Source organism: Antedon bifida, chromosome 10 (assembly GCF_963402885.1).
Source record: "Antedon bifida chromosome 10, ecAntBifi1.1, whole genome shotgun sequence".
Taxonomy (NCBI): Eukaryota; Metazoa; Echinodermata; class Crinoidea; order Comatulida; family Antedonidae; genus Antedon; species Antedon bifida.
Genome location: NC_136235.1, coordinates 19503464 through 19520038, shown reverse-complemented (window position 1 = coordinate 19520038; position 16575 = coordinate 19503464). Strand labels below are relative to the sequence as shown.

General features: G+C 31.2%; 1 protein-coding gene across 2 annotated transcripts in view; it reads right to left on the bottom strand.

Moving 5' to 3' along the window:
- LOC144854317 (nuclear receptor subfamily 2 group F member 1-B-like) overlaps positions 1-16196 on the bottom strand; it is a 41016-nt gene extending 24820 nt beyond the window's left edge. The window contains exon 1 of one of the 2 annotated variants that reach the window (XM_078712262.1): positions 16168-16196. The gene's annotated coding sequence lies outside the window, so the exon portion shown is untranslated. Of the gene's footprint in view, positions 1-13873; positions 14142-16167 lie in introns of those variants that run through there. The other variant, XM_078712260.1, reaches the window with a different exon arrangement.
- Positions 16197-16575: the final 379 nt, after the last annotated feature.

Sequence of the window (16575 nt, the reverse complement as noted above, 5' to 3'; positions counted from 1 at the left end):
TTTTAAATAGAAAGACTTTGATACGGACATAGAGATTTTCAACAGATAAGTTCCAAGTTTTATCTTTATCTGTCTTAAGTTTATTTGCTAATTAAAGGTGACTCGATGTACCATACTCACGCCATATGTTGACTCGCTGTTTAAACTCGTGTGTAAACTTATTTCTGACTGACATATTGTAATGTCAATCAGACAAATGTGTGTAAATACATCGGTGGTAATTTATTTTTGACACAGACAAAACTCGTAACACAGTGAACAAGACACACCGGCTGAAGTACTGTGTTTACCATTGTTATCAATGGCTACTTTTAAGGCAGGAGGCTATCATCCATGCACATGCAAATAGACCATTTTAAAGGTAGTTAATCCAAAGGAAGAGTGAAATTGAATATACTCTTTCTTGGTTAGGCCTAATCTTAAACGAAAGAAGTGAAGATTTAGCAGCAACATAAAGGGAAACATCCCCCTCCTTCTTTTCTAAGAAAAACCAAAGAAACCCAAAATAAATGTTTTCTTTGGAGAGGTTGTTCTTCAGAAATGGCTTGTGCTGCCTTTGGTAAAGCGCTGTCTTCACTATCAAACTAGTGTGATGAGCCAAAATATGGTAGTGATATACCCAAATATGGTAGTGATACGACATCAGATTCATCATGTCCACATATGGGCACATCACATTTTTTGTCACATAAAGTTTGAAAGTGTAACTTTTATTTTAGGAGGAGAGAGTATGTTCCTCTGCTTAGCTTGTTTTGTACTGCCTTTTTCAAAGTTAAGTTTAATCTTAGGTGAGTTTGTTCTTATACATTGCTTGAACCAAAATTAGTACATCTTAAAATGAGAGTTTGTTTCTCTTTCTTAGGCCTACATATATGTCTTTGACAATGTCCGTTTCTAAAAAAATTCTCAATGATTTTCGTTTTTCCTGTAATATTTTATTTGGTTAATGTTCCTGTTTTCCAACATGTTTTGTTTTGACAACTTTTTCCTTTCTTCTTTTTTTTTTCAAAGTGTTATGATGTCTGTACAAAGTTCAATTCCGTACCGCCCTCAACATTTAACATCATTTCACTGTAACGTTATTTTTCACACACATAAAATTGTAAAGATATTTATTATCGAATGAGACAAAACATAAGGTCATCGCTCCATTTTCAATTATTGTATCCACCCACAACTATAATACAAAAAAAGAAATACATATACAAAGACGAGGGTTTTGACACGATAACTACATTATACTTATCTTAAAAGCAGAGACATCACTGATCATAACCTAATCCTATGTGCCGTGTTTTCAATAGATGTTTTTAGAACCACAATTCTATTCTTTGGAATTTGTGCTTAGTCAGACGACCACACTTAAATTCCAATTATCGTATTATGCTTACAAAATAATAGAAACGTAAATAACGTCAGACGAACTTTCAAAAATAAATTATTGTCGAATCTTGTTTTCTATATTATAATCATCTTTATAATTATCATAAATAATCATCATTGTCATTAAAGAAATGAACATGAACAATAGTTATACTACTGTATATAGTTGACTATTTGCCCATATGTAGGCCAATATTTGAACCTTGGAAATGTTACTTATAACATTTAAATTGAATATTAGAGAGAACCTTTTTTTTCAAAATATTTCTATTAGCGACTGAAATGTCAATTGAATATATCATAAAGGTCAACCTTTGGTTATTGACTTCCGTAACTGATCAATGGAAATCGACTTTTTAACATTAAAGCATACATAATTTTAATTTCGTAATTTGATCAGCTTTAGATATTTCTTGGTTGTAATAATATCACCAGACACGCCCAAAGATGTTGTTCAGATGTTGATGAAACGGCGATGATGCGCGCGTAACTTTGTGTCGCACAATAATGTATCATTAAATTATTTCTTATACAGAGCAAATATTATTGAATATCTTAATCTTATTGCTATCGTAACCGGGCAGTAACACAATATTCTTTAAATGGTATAAAAGAATGAACCAATAATATCAATCGATAAAGTGAGCTTTAGCAAATACTGACCGAATCTCGTGAAACTTTATTCTTCTTGTAATACTATTTGATATTTACACTAGTTAGACAGTTATTTATCTGTTTGCTAACTTGATCAATCAATCAATTAAAATGCTAGTCATTAGGTCAAGTAACTAATCATTATACTATGAAACATCATCAATCAATCAATCGGTCAAGCAATCAATTGCATAATCCAACCACGAGCAAACAACAGGTTCGGCATAAAACTGATTTCTAGATCAGCATCAAATCTAAAATCAAGTAAATACAGACAACTTTCTTTTTCTACGATACTTTTCAATTTAACTTACGGTGTAAATGTATGCGCTTTTTTTGGTTTTTTTTTTTACTGTTTTCAAATAATTGTAATGTTAATGAAATGAAATATGCAAATAATGACAAACTAATTAAATTGCTGATTATGTATAAACACAATTCAATATAAATTGAAAAATAAACTGTAAACAATAACAAATAGTTGTTGTTGATTTATAAATAAATACATGTAAACAAACTGCTATGTGATTTCGTTTGCGTAGATATTGAGGAATCAGTACTATTTCTATTTCTATTTTCAGTTACTCATTTGCCACAAATAAATTAACAAAATAATTAATGTAACCAGAACATCCAATCCAATTAGGCTTATGAATTTTAACGAATATTTTCCTATTGTAGTGTGTGTACAATAAACGCGACATAACGTTATCGCACATGAATGAAAACATTGATTGTCATAAGAGTTTTTTCTTATTTTGATTGTGATAATTTATTCTGCATTTTCTTAGAAAGTTACTCCCACGAAATAATGAAAATTATACAAAAATATGAAAATTACAATGAGACATAATTGAAGTTGGCTATTCGTCCGTATAATCGGGTATGTATTACCGAAAATACAATTACTTGTGGTTAGGGTTTGTGTTTAAATGTCAACAATTCTAAAAGTTGCTGAGTTAACGTTCCTTAACAATAATTGAATGTTATAAAGTAAAAAGTGCAAGCTTAGGTCACCAAACAAGTGATATATGCCTATAGGCCTAGATCCAGAATGATGATTTTCAAAAATATTAGGCCTTGTGGCTATATGGAGAGCCATTATTTCTTTACTTTTTGGCAACAAAACGACAGTTTAGAAAGTTGCGAATGAGCTTTTGATGTATTTGTATAAAGAGTAACAACTAAACAACATTTAAAAATCAAAGATTATGTGAAATTATTTTACCAAATGGCTAAATAAGGGCATGTGTTTCAAATATTTACAAATTTGAATTTATTGATTATTATGTTATTTCGAATATTAATGAGATTGATAAACTATAAACAGCCATTTTATTTTAGAGGAGGAACACAAATAAACACAAAGCGAATGCAGTGAGACTCATTCACAGACAATCAGATCATGACTAGGCTCCGGAACGTTCTACCCTTAGGCTTGGTGCCACAACTATTGCATTTAAAGTGGTTTTCTCATATTATACATACATTTTCAAGTGAATTAAGATGTTTATGATTTAAAACCATGTCAACTATATAGTTAAACAGTGCTATTAAATCTATTAGTATTTTGCCTCACGACTAAACCCGTGCTTTATTGTGACAGCTTCGAACTAAACATTTGAAAGGCATGAAGAGCAAAGGACAGTTTAAGTATTCTGAGATTTGAATCTATTTTTTGTAATTAAAAAAAACATATTAGAGGGCATAATTGTGGTCCTTCTCTTAGAAATCATTAGAAACTTTTTTTTCATTTTAAGATAAATCATTTTCCATGAAATAAGGACAGGATAGTAAATAAACACAATAGTTAGCGAATAGCCATAAGATCGACCTTAAAAATGACCATTAATAACAGTATTTTATATTTGTTTTGTCTACTTTGTATTGTATATGGCAGAACATTGAATAAATAAACAAGTAATTTTTAGTTGCGTGCAAACGCAATTCTAGCTCACGGTCGGTCGTTTGGTCGGTCGGTCGGTCGGTCGGTAAACACTAACTCAAATTATACTCATGTATATGGCCATGTTTAAAAATAGAAACAGTATTTTACAGAACAATAATTACTTTATATTTATTCACGTATACATACGGTACTCTCTCGTTACCATCACTTTGTTGTTTTTTCGGTGGTGAAACAACAATATTGCGGTTTATGTTTATAAGCGTAACCACCCTCACAACACTAAATAAACTGCGTAGTTTGTATTGAATGGTACGCAGAATCGTAAATGTTTTAAGTTATGCAATATCCGTCATGTCTGCAGGTCGCCATTATTGTTGAACAGTTAATTCAATCTACAATGTCATGACCTGTGACTAGTTTATTCTCCGACTGTTAGGTTCTGTGTCTTCTTAATTATTGCTTTAATCAATCAATACTGGCTTAACTCGCCACAATCAATTATTTATATAATGATATTAAATACAAATGATCATAGCAGTACAACTTCTAAGAATTTTAAACTGTACTAATAATTACTAATAGTAGGCCTATTCATGACAATGACCATGACCACGGGATGTAGTTTTAACTGTGTGTTTAAAGATATTACGTTGTTTGAGAAAAATTAAAAGTATGTATTAATAATAAGTTATTATTTATTCTAATTATTTCAAGCAAACAATTTATTTCGTTGAAACTAACTATCTATGTATATGCCTACCCCTCCTCCGTTATGGATCAATAACTAATGATTTTTGTCATTAATTAACGCAATCCATTAATTGCATATTGTTCAGTATATTGTAAGCCTAGCTTTGATGGAAATGTGTATAATAATTTATTGTTGTTAAAACAGGAATAATGAGCCAGGTTAAATAACAAATAAAATATAACAATTATATATGACATTATATCGACAGTGATTCAATCATTAATTGTTATGTTAATATATATTGCTTTTGTTGCCAGTATATTAAAATTTCAGAGGACAATATTTTTTTTTAATGTAAAAAAAAGTTCGTTTTTGCTAAATTCGTATTTTGATTTAAATCATTATGGATATTTTTCTATAAAAAAAAACACTTAAAACAACTTTGTCCAATACAACTTTATTTCTTTCTACTAGAGCGCCCCCTAATTCCAGAAGTTTTGAAACTTCCGGTCGATAAACTGGTCACTGATCGCGTCGTATGATTGGTGCGACTGGTTGCATAGCAACAACTTTTGACAACACCATCTTATTACCAGGTATAAGTCCCGATTTTATTTACAGATTTGTAAATTATTCGATCTGTCTACATTCAACCCATGCTATGACACGCTTTATATGGACCAATGGTCATTTTAATTAATGTCTATATGTTTTTTATGTAAAAGGGTCCTGCGAAAACAGAAGTGCAAACTTCTCTATGCAGGATCCTTGCCATCATTTATGCTATAAACTATAATATAAAGGATGAGTAAAATAAATGTGAATTGAATGTGAACTAATATTTCATTGTTTAAATACAAACTAAGCGTATACGAATTCTGTTTCATGAGTTTTTTGAATGATACAGTAATACCATATAATGTAGATAACGATTGTAAAATGTACAAGGCCTACAAAATGTATTTAGACCTAACCTGTAATATCATTTTTCTATCTTCGATGTCATCTTATTTTAATGATTTAAATTTTGTTATCTAAAGCAGATTTTATTAAGATTTTAACCAGCCTGTTAGTGACGATGATTCGCTGTTGGTCTGGAATGTGAAATGAAATAAAATAAAAAAATAAACACATTTGGACGTTATGCGATTGTTTTATACCAGTATAATTTATAGTGAACCAGTAACTAAATTAGAATTATTGTTAATAATTAAACAAAGTTCAACGAAATTGTAACATGGTTATGCCATTATACATGCCAGCCATCATAGGATCAAATGGCGTTGATTACTAGACTTAGTATTTAACCCGCAAATGTGTGATCTCTGTATATTCAGTGTTATCATTGATTTACAACTTCCAAAAGTCTAAATTGGTTAGTTTTATTCTGCCAATTAAACCAGGGACGTTAGTAACGAAATTTATATTGTATGTCGCCGATGAATAATATATTCGAATTCAATTTAAAAAGAACGAAATTTATTTTGACGTTTCCACTCTTTATTAAATATACAACATATGTTCTATAAAAAGAAGTAATGATTTCAGTAAAATAGTATCATCATCCTTGTGACGAACTCCTATTATTTTATATTTTAGGAACTTTTTGTAGAAAATCCCTTTAAAAGGATATAAATGAGAATCCAAGTTGAACCACACTCAAACCAGATGAATTTGTACCGTAAGAAAGATTGAAAGAAATGAACTAGACGCTGTTATTTTAAAGCAAAATATCAATACATATAAAAGTAAGGGGAAGAGAAATCACTCTATACCCTTGGTGGCATCTTCGGTCCTACCTAGAAATCATGAAGGCGTTTAACAGTCTCTATTGTTAGATAAACTACTACTACACAATAACTCGGTTATCAGTTGAGATTCAAGAAGCGTGTTTTATTAACGTACCCAGTACCACGCATCTTCTTGCTTTCCGTACCCCATCATGGCTATTTTCAACAGTTCTGTATATTATTGCGCATTTTGCGAATTCACCAACAAACTAGTTTTCTTGCTTGATTTGTTTAATTGTAAATTAGTACCAACTGCAGTTGGAACCTTAACTTTCATGTTAAGAAGGCAAGTTATATAAACCTGTTGGTCAGACGAGGCCTAACACGAACGAATTACAATATAGGTGTACATCTTCATACGACAAATGCAGACAATAGTATGTAAGCTTGGTTCCCACTAGGACGCAACACTAGGACGCAACGCAACGCAAAGTGATTTGACCAATCACAAGCGATGGACTATTCGAACAGTGGCTCATTGGTCAATTCGCTTGCGTTGCGCGTACGTCCTTGCGTTGCGTCTTTAGTGGCAACAACCACGCTTTATTAACAATCAAAACCTTACCTTACGTTTTCTGATGCATAAACATTCAAAACATTGTTTCCTTTCCGAATATCAATCAAATAGGCCTATTGATTATTTGAAAACATCGTGTGTACAATATCAATTCAATGAAAACAGATGGACAATCGCCTGTATAGAGTATAATACAGACTAATTTGACAACTGGTAAACGTTTGGTTCCAGAAAATCATAGGATGTTTTTGAATTTTTAGTGATATTAATATTGATTTTTTTTAAATGTTGAATATTCATAACATTTAAATGTTTAAATATCAAATTGTATGATTTCTCAGAATATCATTGCAGGCCTATTAAACTAATATCTTGTAGGTGTGTGCACATATATTTAATGAATATTCATGACGTGAGTTACATATTATGAATATTCATATGTTCGTTACACCTGGCTACAGGTGAGTTGCAATTAGTTTACTGGGATAAGAAAATTAATTTACAAATAAGATCAATTTTGTCGATCACATTGAGAACCTAACTCTGCTCAAAAAGATTGTGTTTTCCCAATATTTTTCGAAATTTTTAGAATTGTTATGATTTCTCAGAAACTGCTTATTTGTATATGATGTATTGTTTGCATATACCTATTTAATATATATTGAAGTAAATAATAGAAATAAACACTACACTAATCGAGTTATAGTTCCCAAACTGAAACCTCTGTGCAAATGAAGAGGTCCCGTAATATATCCGGTGTCCCCTTCCCTTTTCTTCTTTTTTTTTTAAATTGTTGCAGCATGACAGAAGGAAACAGTGATAAATATACAATAATAACCCATGGTATTAATAAGTGTTCTAACATGCCCTTAGTTGTAGATTTCCAGTATGAAGACAGTATGACAAGAAGAGTTTAGTTATATCTGAGCTGTGGATTACGTGCCTAGATATACCCGTCAAACGTTAAATGATACGAAACAATTTGATTTATATCGAGTTCATTTCTGCATATTTATTCAACGAGCGGGAACACAACTGTGGTTTGATTCGTCAATGAGTTGCAACCTCCTCCCTCGTTTGAATAAAACACAAAATAAGGAACATAATCTTGCCGCCAAATCTCTTAATCTGGTTCGCGTATACATCATGTTATATACGCTTGGTTTCTAATTTGACGTTGTATTTAATGTAATTCGACTGAGACTGTAAAAAATTCTATGCATTGTGGTGAAGGTTTTCGCGAGTCTTTCTGACACCATACGGATTCTAGTTCATTGTTTGTGGATACTTCCTCGGTTAGCAATATAAAGGTAAAGATTACGAGAAAAAGTGATCTGAATGTCAACGTCTGCTTCAAAGGTCAACGCTTTCCAGGACTTAATGAACATAGTGTATTACCATTACATCAAATCCTTCTCTTGATCTTTATACACAAATACAAACATCACTACTACCGGTATATAATAGCAAAACAGATGTTTTCCCAGAATACTAAAGATCGATACTTGGTAACTAATAACATATTAATTATACAATACATATTGGTAGACATTTACTAATATAGTATAATAATAATCTTCTTTTTTTTATAATTGTAGCCCTGTTTTTTGTAGTCTTTCTGAGACCCGAGAGGTGATGTGATTGCTCGAGTATGTGGACCACCTAGTCCAAAATGTACTCATGTATCGACCTACAGTAGCTTTACAATAGTTTTAACATTAAAATGTTTCAAAATCAGGCATTAAAAGGCACTGCTGTCCAACATGTTTCCATCCACCCTCAAATTAGCCACTCCATTTAAACTTTGATCCACCCTCAAATTAGCCACTCCATCTAAACTTTTATTCACCCTCAAATTAGCCACTCCATTTAAACTTTGATCCACCCTCAAATTAGCCACTCCATTTAAACTTTGATCCACCCTCAAATTAGCCACTCCATTTAAAATTTGACTGTAAAATTTAGCAAAGGTATGATAATGATGTGGGTCTATAGGGCGAATAGGCCTAATTGAAGACACATGCAGTAATGGTACTTCATATACCTATACTATACTACCTTTCAGACAAAACTTTCTTTCACCTTCATCTTTAAAGACATTTTGTTATGTACCATTAGGTATGCCCCTAACTTTTTACCCCACCTCAATATTATTATAACCATTTTCTTTTTGATGACAAAGTTATTACTTTCTCCTCTAAACCCCATCTACATTTCTACAATAAGCCATCAACGGACGAATATTTTAAACTAGGTCAATTTTGTTGGCCACTAAATTAAAACCAGTCCAATTCCCAGAAGTTTCCTTCATTTCTACCTGGTAGAATTCGGACAAGTAACATATGTCCCAATATATAAACACCTTTCTAACCATTTCGTGGTATAGGCATATGAAGTAATGATGCCTAGAACGATGTTTTAAAATGCACAAAACAGTCGAATATAGGGAGGATTGTATGTCTTCATCATCCTGGACTCATATGCCAAAGAGAAGTGTCCGCTGATATACTTTAATTATGGGTGATGATTATAAACAATATTATATTCTAGAATTTTGTACAAACGTCAAATACTTGAATAATAAAGAAACTATACTTCTAAACAGAGGATAATACCAACTAAAAAGTTGAAAAATTCTTCAAAATCAAATAAAATTTCGTAATCATTTTAAGAGTAGTACCAAACAGACGATTATTTCGTTTTATTGTACAGACTAATTAGCAACGACAATGGTGATTATTTAGTTACAAACTAATAAACACCAATGTCATTCAAAATATCAACACTTATAAATCGGTATGGTCATGTGATATGGTCATGTGATATACCATGGTCATGTGATATGCCATACAACAGCAGAAGACAGAAGAAAATGTCAACTTGTTGTCACCATTTTAGGTGCAAACTAGCAACATAATACATATACCATTGTGTACATGTCCATGTAGGTTGTCCACACAAAAGATAGCATGTATACTTATTGCAATGCAATAATCAAACATGTTTTCGAATCTCAAACGTGTCATGAAAAATACATTTTGGGATGTCATTACCTTGATTGTGATTAAGGTTATTCAATTCACTAAAACATGTATTAAATATTAAGATGTTATCTATTTTCTATCGTTTGTGGATATTTTTTATAAATAATGATGTGTATATATTTCTTTGATTGTGGACGAGCAAAGGTTATTAAATTTAGAGAACAAATTATTTCGTTTATCATAAACCATAATGTTGTTTGTTTGTATGTAGTTTGTTTGCTCCACAGAGATGATTGCTTTCTGGTCATCATTTGAATCTAACTATGGTAAGATGTCCGAATACAATATTTCTATTATTATGCTAAATTTGTAAGTTTTAGTGTGTTTTATTTGGACCATACGCTACTTGTAGTGTGACTCGACCATTTGTTGCTTATTATTCAATTATCATCCATATATTATCAACGCATGCGCATTGATTGGTTATTTATAACAATATACCAATTATATACCATGATAGCAAAACAGTGATATTTAATTACATATTTATATTGGCATTATATCGACGTCTAGACTAAACAAATAAACACATTTACATGTCTACCGAATCCTGTCTACAATAACATCTGCATTTTATCTTATGTGTATTGAAATCATAATTTTTTGTATTCGTTATCATTTACCTGTATACGTCATTTCTGTGTTAAAATTATAAAATAAGAGCATTTTTTACTAAATTTACTATATACTACCGTATATAACGATTAAGAGCATTGATTTTGGTATTTTTGATAGGTTATTATTATTATTATTATTTGAACATTATCTCCATGACAATAATAGTGAATGTATTTGCATAATTATGATTAAACATTAGAAGAATGAGATTCACTCATTAACCTATATAAATATTTTAATAGCCATTGGCAAAGTATAATATGTTTTGATAAATATTCTGTCTACAAAGTGAACATTATGTTTAAAAATCAATGTTTTGATAAAGGAAATACGATTAAAAATGTGGAAATTTGATGAAACACACCTTAGTAGGCCTGAATATAGACGTACATCGAAAATATGTTTTGGGACAAGTGGACGGTGTATTTTGTTAGTAAAGACTAAAGTTGACGAGGTATTTTTTTTAGTGAAGGCTGGAGTGGACGGTGTATGAGGCTAGAGGGACGGGGTATGAGGCTAGAGTGGAAGGTACATGAGGCGAGAGTAGAAGGTGCACGAGGCTAGAGTGGACGGTGCACGAGGCGAGAGTGGACGGTTTACGAGGCGAGAGTGGACGGGGTATGAGGCGAGTGGACGATGCATAAGGAATTCCACACGCCTACAAACGGATCATCCAGGGTCGGCTAATGCAATCAACTAAAATCCCCATCGTTGCTCTCTAAAAGTGTGTTACATATTATGTACACTCTTTCTTAAAGATAGGACCTTATTATCTCTACAATTTTCTTACAGAAAACGTCATAAACACATAACCTGGGCATTAGTTTATCATAGATAATAAACAGAGACAACAGTGTTTTATTTACGTGTGTTTTATATGTACTAAGTACCTATCCCAAAACTGTGGTTTTTCTTTCTTTAAAAAATCGAGTCGGTAGAAAACTTCGTGTTAATTGATGCAAATTTTGCTACATTGGAAATCGAAATAAGCGAAACTTTGCTTTCATATATAGAAATCAGTTCTTTCACACATATGCCTTACATTCTATTTTTTTTTATATATCATATTTGCTAGGCTGCCTAACTTAATCTAGATTGCATATCCGACCCATCCTTCCAAATTCCGGGCAACAACCTAATAGGCTACATATTATTCACTTATGTGTGCTTTATATAAGATATAATATTAAAACAGGACACACGTGTGTCTTAGTGTAACCTATCCAGCACTACGGTATCCAATAATATTGAAAATGTCAATATGTGGTAATATTCATACTATTTCTTTTCTAAAGCAACATGGAGAATGTGTACAAATATTGCGCACACGCGTATAATTTATGTTGCAGCATACACGAAGACACACGTGATGTTCCATGTGTCTTCATGTATCATACTTTTGTTAGTGTTTCTTTTAATCCTATATTATCTTACACACTGAACATTTCAATTTCGAGTTGATATCATGCCCTATGGCATTTTGCACAAGCATTTTTCTTGATAATGTAAAAGTAATTTTCAAAATGATGCTACGATATAACATTAAAACATCATCTTAATAACAAAATTAATACTATATTACAAATGAAGGCACCACCTAAGCACTGTTTTGATATCAAAATCTGATGGTAATAAATGCAGGTGTAGAATTATAGACAATGCTTAAAACAACATGTTTACAGCTGACATTGACATCTGTTAATTAATGGCTAAATACTAGTACTAATTTAGAGGTTTAAAGATGTATTGTCCCCCTGAAAAAATAATTCTGAAAACATTTTTTTTTAATATTTCATTTTAATGTAACATAATAGTTATCCACTTTGACCAAAAATTGGATCTAAAAAAATGTATTTACCTGAAAAAATGTGAATTAAAGCAAAAAATTGTCAACTTGGCTGCCAGCCAATGGATTTTTGGTTGAATATAACCATTTATTTTGTCATTTTATAAGTGAAAACATTATTTTTTATCATTTTTTTTCTATGGAAGTGATTAACTATATTAAAACTACAAAATAAAATATTCAAAGTCTAATTTAATTAATCTTCATTTTTCATGTTTTTGGGGGACAATACATCTTTAAGTTATTTAACTAACGAAAAATAAGACTATTATTGTACTCTGAATTGATTAAACGTGTAACAACGATAGAAAAAATAGTAAATAAACATTTGTAAACAGAACTACTGTATGTACTCTATATTTATAAACACTAACATCCAAATGTGTCTATTTACTACATATAATCACCAAAAATATCGTATTTATTGGACCCAATAATTTAACCTTAATAAACAAGTTTATAATACCAATTTTATTTTAGGCATATGTATTTCTATTGTTTGTTTTAGCATAAATACCTCCGTGGTTTTAGTAAGTAGGCCAGGCTGACAACTGTATGGTAAAATTTGAAACGGTTAGATTCCACACAAAAAATAATAGCCTATAGCCTGCAGGTTTTATAACGTAACATTATCAGTACTGTATCAATGTAATTTTAACAAAATATTTATGTAAGCCGATTGTTTTCTTATTTTTCTTATCGAATTATTAAAAATTAGTGAACAAAAAAGTATTATTTGCAGAAAAATATCGGAAAAGAATACAAACTCACAAAGATTTTGTAGTAATGTTTAGGCTAACATTTTTAGGCCTACAGTATTTCTCCATTGTACAGTCAAGTTAAGCCGAATGGCTGACCAGTAAGAATGTCATTCGAGAGAATTGTGAATCAAATTGTAGGCCTACAGCATAGCATCAGTAACATTTTGAAACACGTATTGCACAGGAAAGAAGAATTTTCTCCACCAAAATAGTGAATCCTCTGAACATAACATTATAGAACTACTTTTAAATGTGGCACCAATTAATATGACATACATGAAACTACATTTCGTAACTTCAAATATAAGTTTAAATTTTAGAAAAATTATCTAAATTGTTATTCTAAATGATGAAATAAATATATTTTGCTTAAATTTAAAACATTTTAGGATGAAAATATCTTAATGTTCCGGTAAAAAACGCATAAAACATAATATCTGTATGTCGTAATAAACCTGCGAAATGAATACGTATCATTTCCAGCCATTTTGACAAAACAAGTGGTGTAAACAAATAACCTAACTGAAATATAGAAACGTAAATAATAAAATGTTTGATCAACGAATCTTTAGAAATATATGCGTAACTTATACTACGCGAGTATTTTAACTTTGTGCGCAAAATACACGTTGCTGAGTACGCACTAAAATGAATTCTTACCTTTTAATCTCAAAACTCTTCGATGAAAAAAAAGCACAAATTGGAGATAAGTTTGATCGCCAAGTGTATAGAAGTACCGTAAGATCAAGGTCGGATAGTACTTGTTCGTATCCTTCGAAGTGGTCTACGCCAATGCTAAGATTCGTAATAACTGAAGGTTTTGAAAGCGTTCTTCAGCCTAGCAAATGGGCTCCCGCTGTGTGTAGCGACAGCTAGTTGTTCCACGCCTCCTTTCGGGGTGTAGGCTGTTCGTGGCCCAACACTCAACGATGACTTAAAGCTCTTCAGTCGAACGGTCGCATTCGTTGGTTGGAATGACTTTTGACCCGTACTTCCATGATATGTGACGAGATGTTTGGGTCGAACTATATCGTCGTCGCACAGATTTCAGTTAAAAAAATACACTGATAAACAAACTTATGAGTTACAGTACTATAAGGATACCACATAGTTGTATTGATATCTATATATTGAGAAAAATACTTTTCTTTATTCTGCCAACCTACGATTAGTGTTTTGGACATTTTCGGCCGCGCAGTCCACACAGCACAGGTCAGTTCTATTCCCATCTGAAATGGCTATTGAATAGGTCATTGTAGTTAACCTTGCCTTTTAAATTACCCTAATATTATTCGGTTCGGTAAACCACGAAACCATATTGAAATGCAGTATGTAAATTTACACCTGACAAGTATGTGGAATGCACATACGTACAGAGTACTGTGCACAATGAATTTACCGGTAACGTTTTCTTCCACTTTCCCCTTCCCATAAAAATTGTCACTAGAAATATTAATGACATTTACCCGTCAGTTCCCTCAGTTTATTTTATACTAAAACACTACTAAAAATCGTTACTGAACGAAATGTGGTGTGCATAATTTCTCCAAAAAAAAAGTCCATCAAGTAAAAGTAATTTAATTTATTGAATGTTTGTTTACATAACAATATTCAAATGACATTCCTAATTCCTATCCTGTTTTTAAACATAGTTTTAAACATTAGTTTAAAAACTAATAGAATATCTGCACTCATTCTCATCCTATTATAACGAATGAAAGGTAGCCTATTCTTCTTTTACACACTGGTTAAGTAAAACCAGAGTAAAAACAGTAAAAGTAATTTTACTCTTTCTTGGTAAAACTTACTCCTTTCTGGAGTTTTTCTGGAGTTACAAACAGGCCTCCATTAACAAAATATGAATTAAATTGACGTCTAATCGGATTTGAACCTATACTATGAACTAATTGTCTAATGGGTGTTTGCATGTCAATTGTAGAAAAAGAGTCTGGATTGGAGTTTCTCTTTTGGAGTGTTTTTTGTACTATTGAGGATAAATAATTTTAAAGATAAATTCCTTTAAATCATATACACTTTGAAAATCGTTTTTATTGAATTTTAAGTCCTCATTCATTCACATTTATTCAGCAATATGTATTTACATTCCAATAAGGAAGATATAAATTAAGTCAAAGTTCAATCGAATATAGATATACCGTCGTATACATTCATCAAATGCAAATTTACTTAAAACACAATAGGTATTTCACATGTTTATTGGTCTTTTATTCGTTTATTCATTTAACGCAAGAAACATCAGAAGATCACATCAAAATGAGTAAGTTCATGTTTGGTCTTTCTGTTCATTGTGAATATTACTCTGATGATTTCTAAGGCCAAGTTCTAGGGCACTCGGCGAGAGGGACGCGACAACAATCTGTAGGCACGACACTAATCCATTCGTATATGTTGTATCAATAACAAAAACTTGGGAATTCATTCCCATTTCGATTGATTAAAGAGCTTTTCGTGATATTTTTCTAATTTAAAGTCAATATACGTGATATGAGCCCTAACGGTATATTAATGGTTAAAGTAATTTCACGATTAATCTGTTTTATTATATATAAAACAAATTTTACACAAAAAAATATATATCATATTTTTACGTTCCTTTCATTATAAAATCCCGTAGATTCAATGGGTATTGTCATGTCTGTACGTGACTTATACGATTTGAGAATATTTAATTTTACAAATACAGTAATCGGATAAAACTTACCTATCATTAACACATTGTACGTACTTATTAAATTGTTTTGCGATATAAAATTATTTAAAAGAATAACATTCTGTATTTGAATGCAACGCTATAAGGTAACGATAGTTAAAGCAAAGGCTACGCGGCCTACATTCCCAAACTATGCGTCCTTACAAGAACGGTTCAAATAAATGTATCTAAAAGAAAATTACAACTTTATAATAAATATTTAAGATAAATAAATGTTACTTACATTCTAGAAAACTTAGTTTAGAGATCTCGTTAGATAAAGTCTGATTCGGATTAAATATCTCGTGTTGTGATGAGTGTAGACGATGTTGAAGCCACTGTAACGAAACTAGCATTGAGTACACCGTGCACATACACTCACGAATTATACTCTGTCCTGATCATAGCAATTATCACGTTTTCTTCAAAAGAAATAGAAACTATACAATAGAATCAAATAGTAAGTAAGCACACCTTTCTCACACGTCACAACATTATGGATTAAACACTGAATTATTTTATAATCATATTCTTTGTTTATGATACAAATATAATTAAATTAATATATTTAACAAATACAAGAAATAAGTAAGGAAAATATATTTATTAAACTATTCTTTATTCAAAACAATTTTTTTTATCATTAACCCGT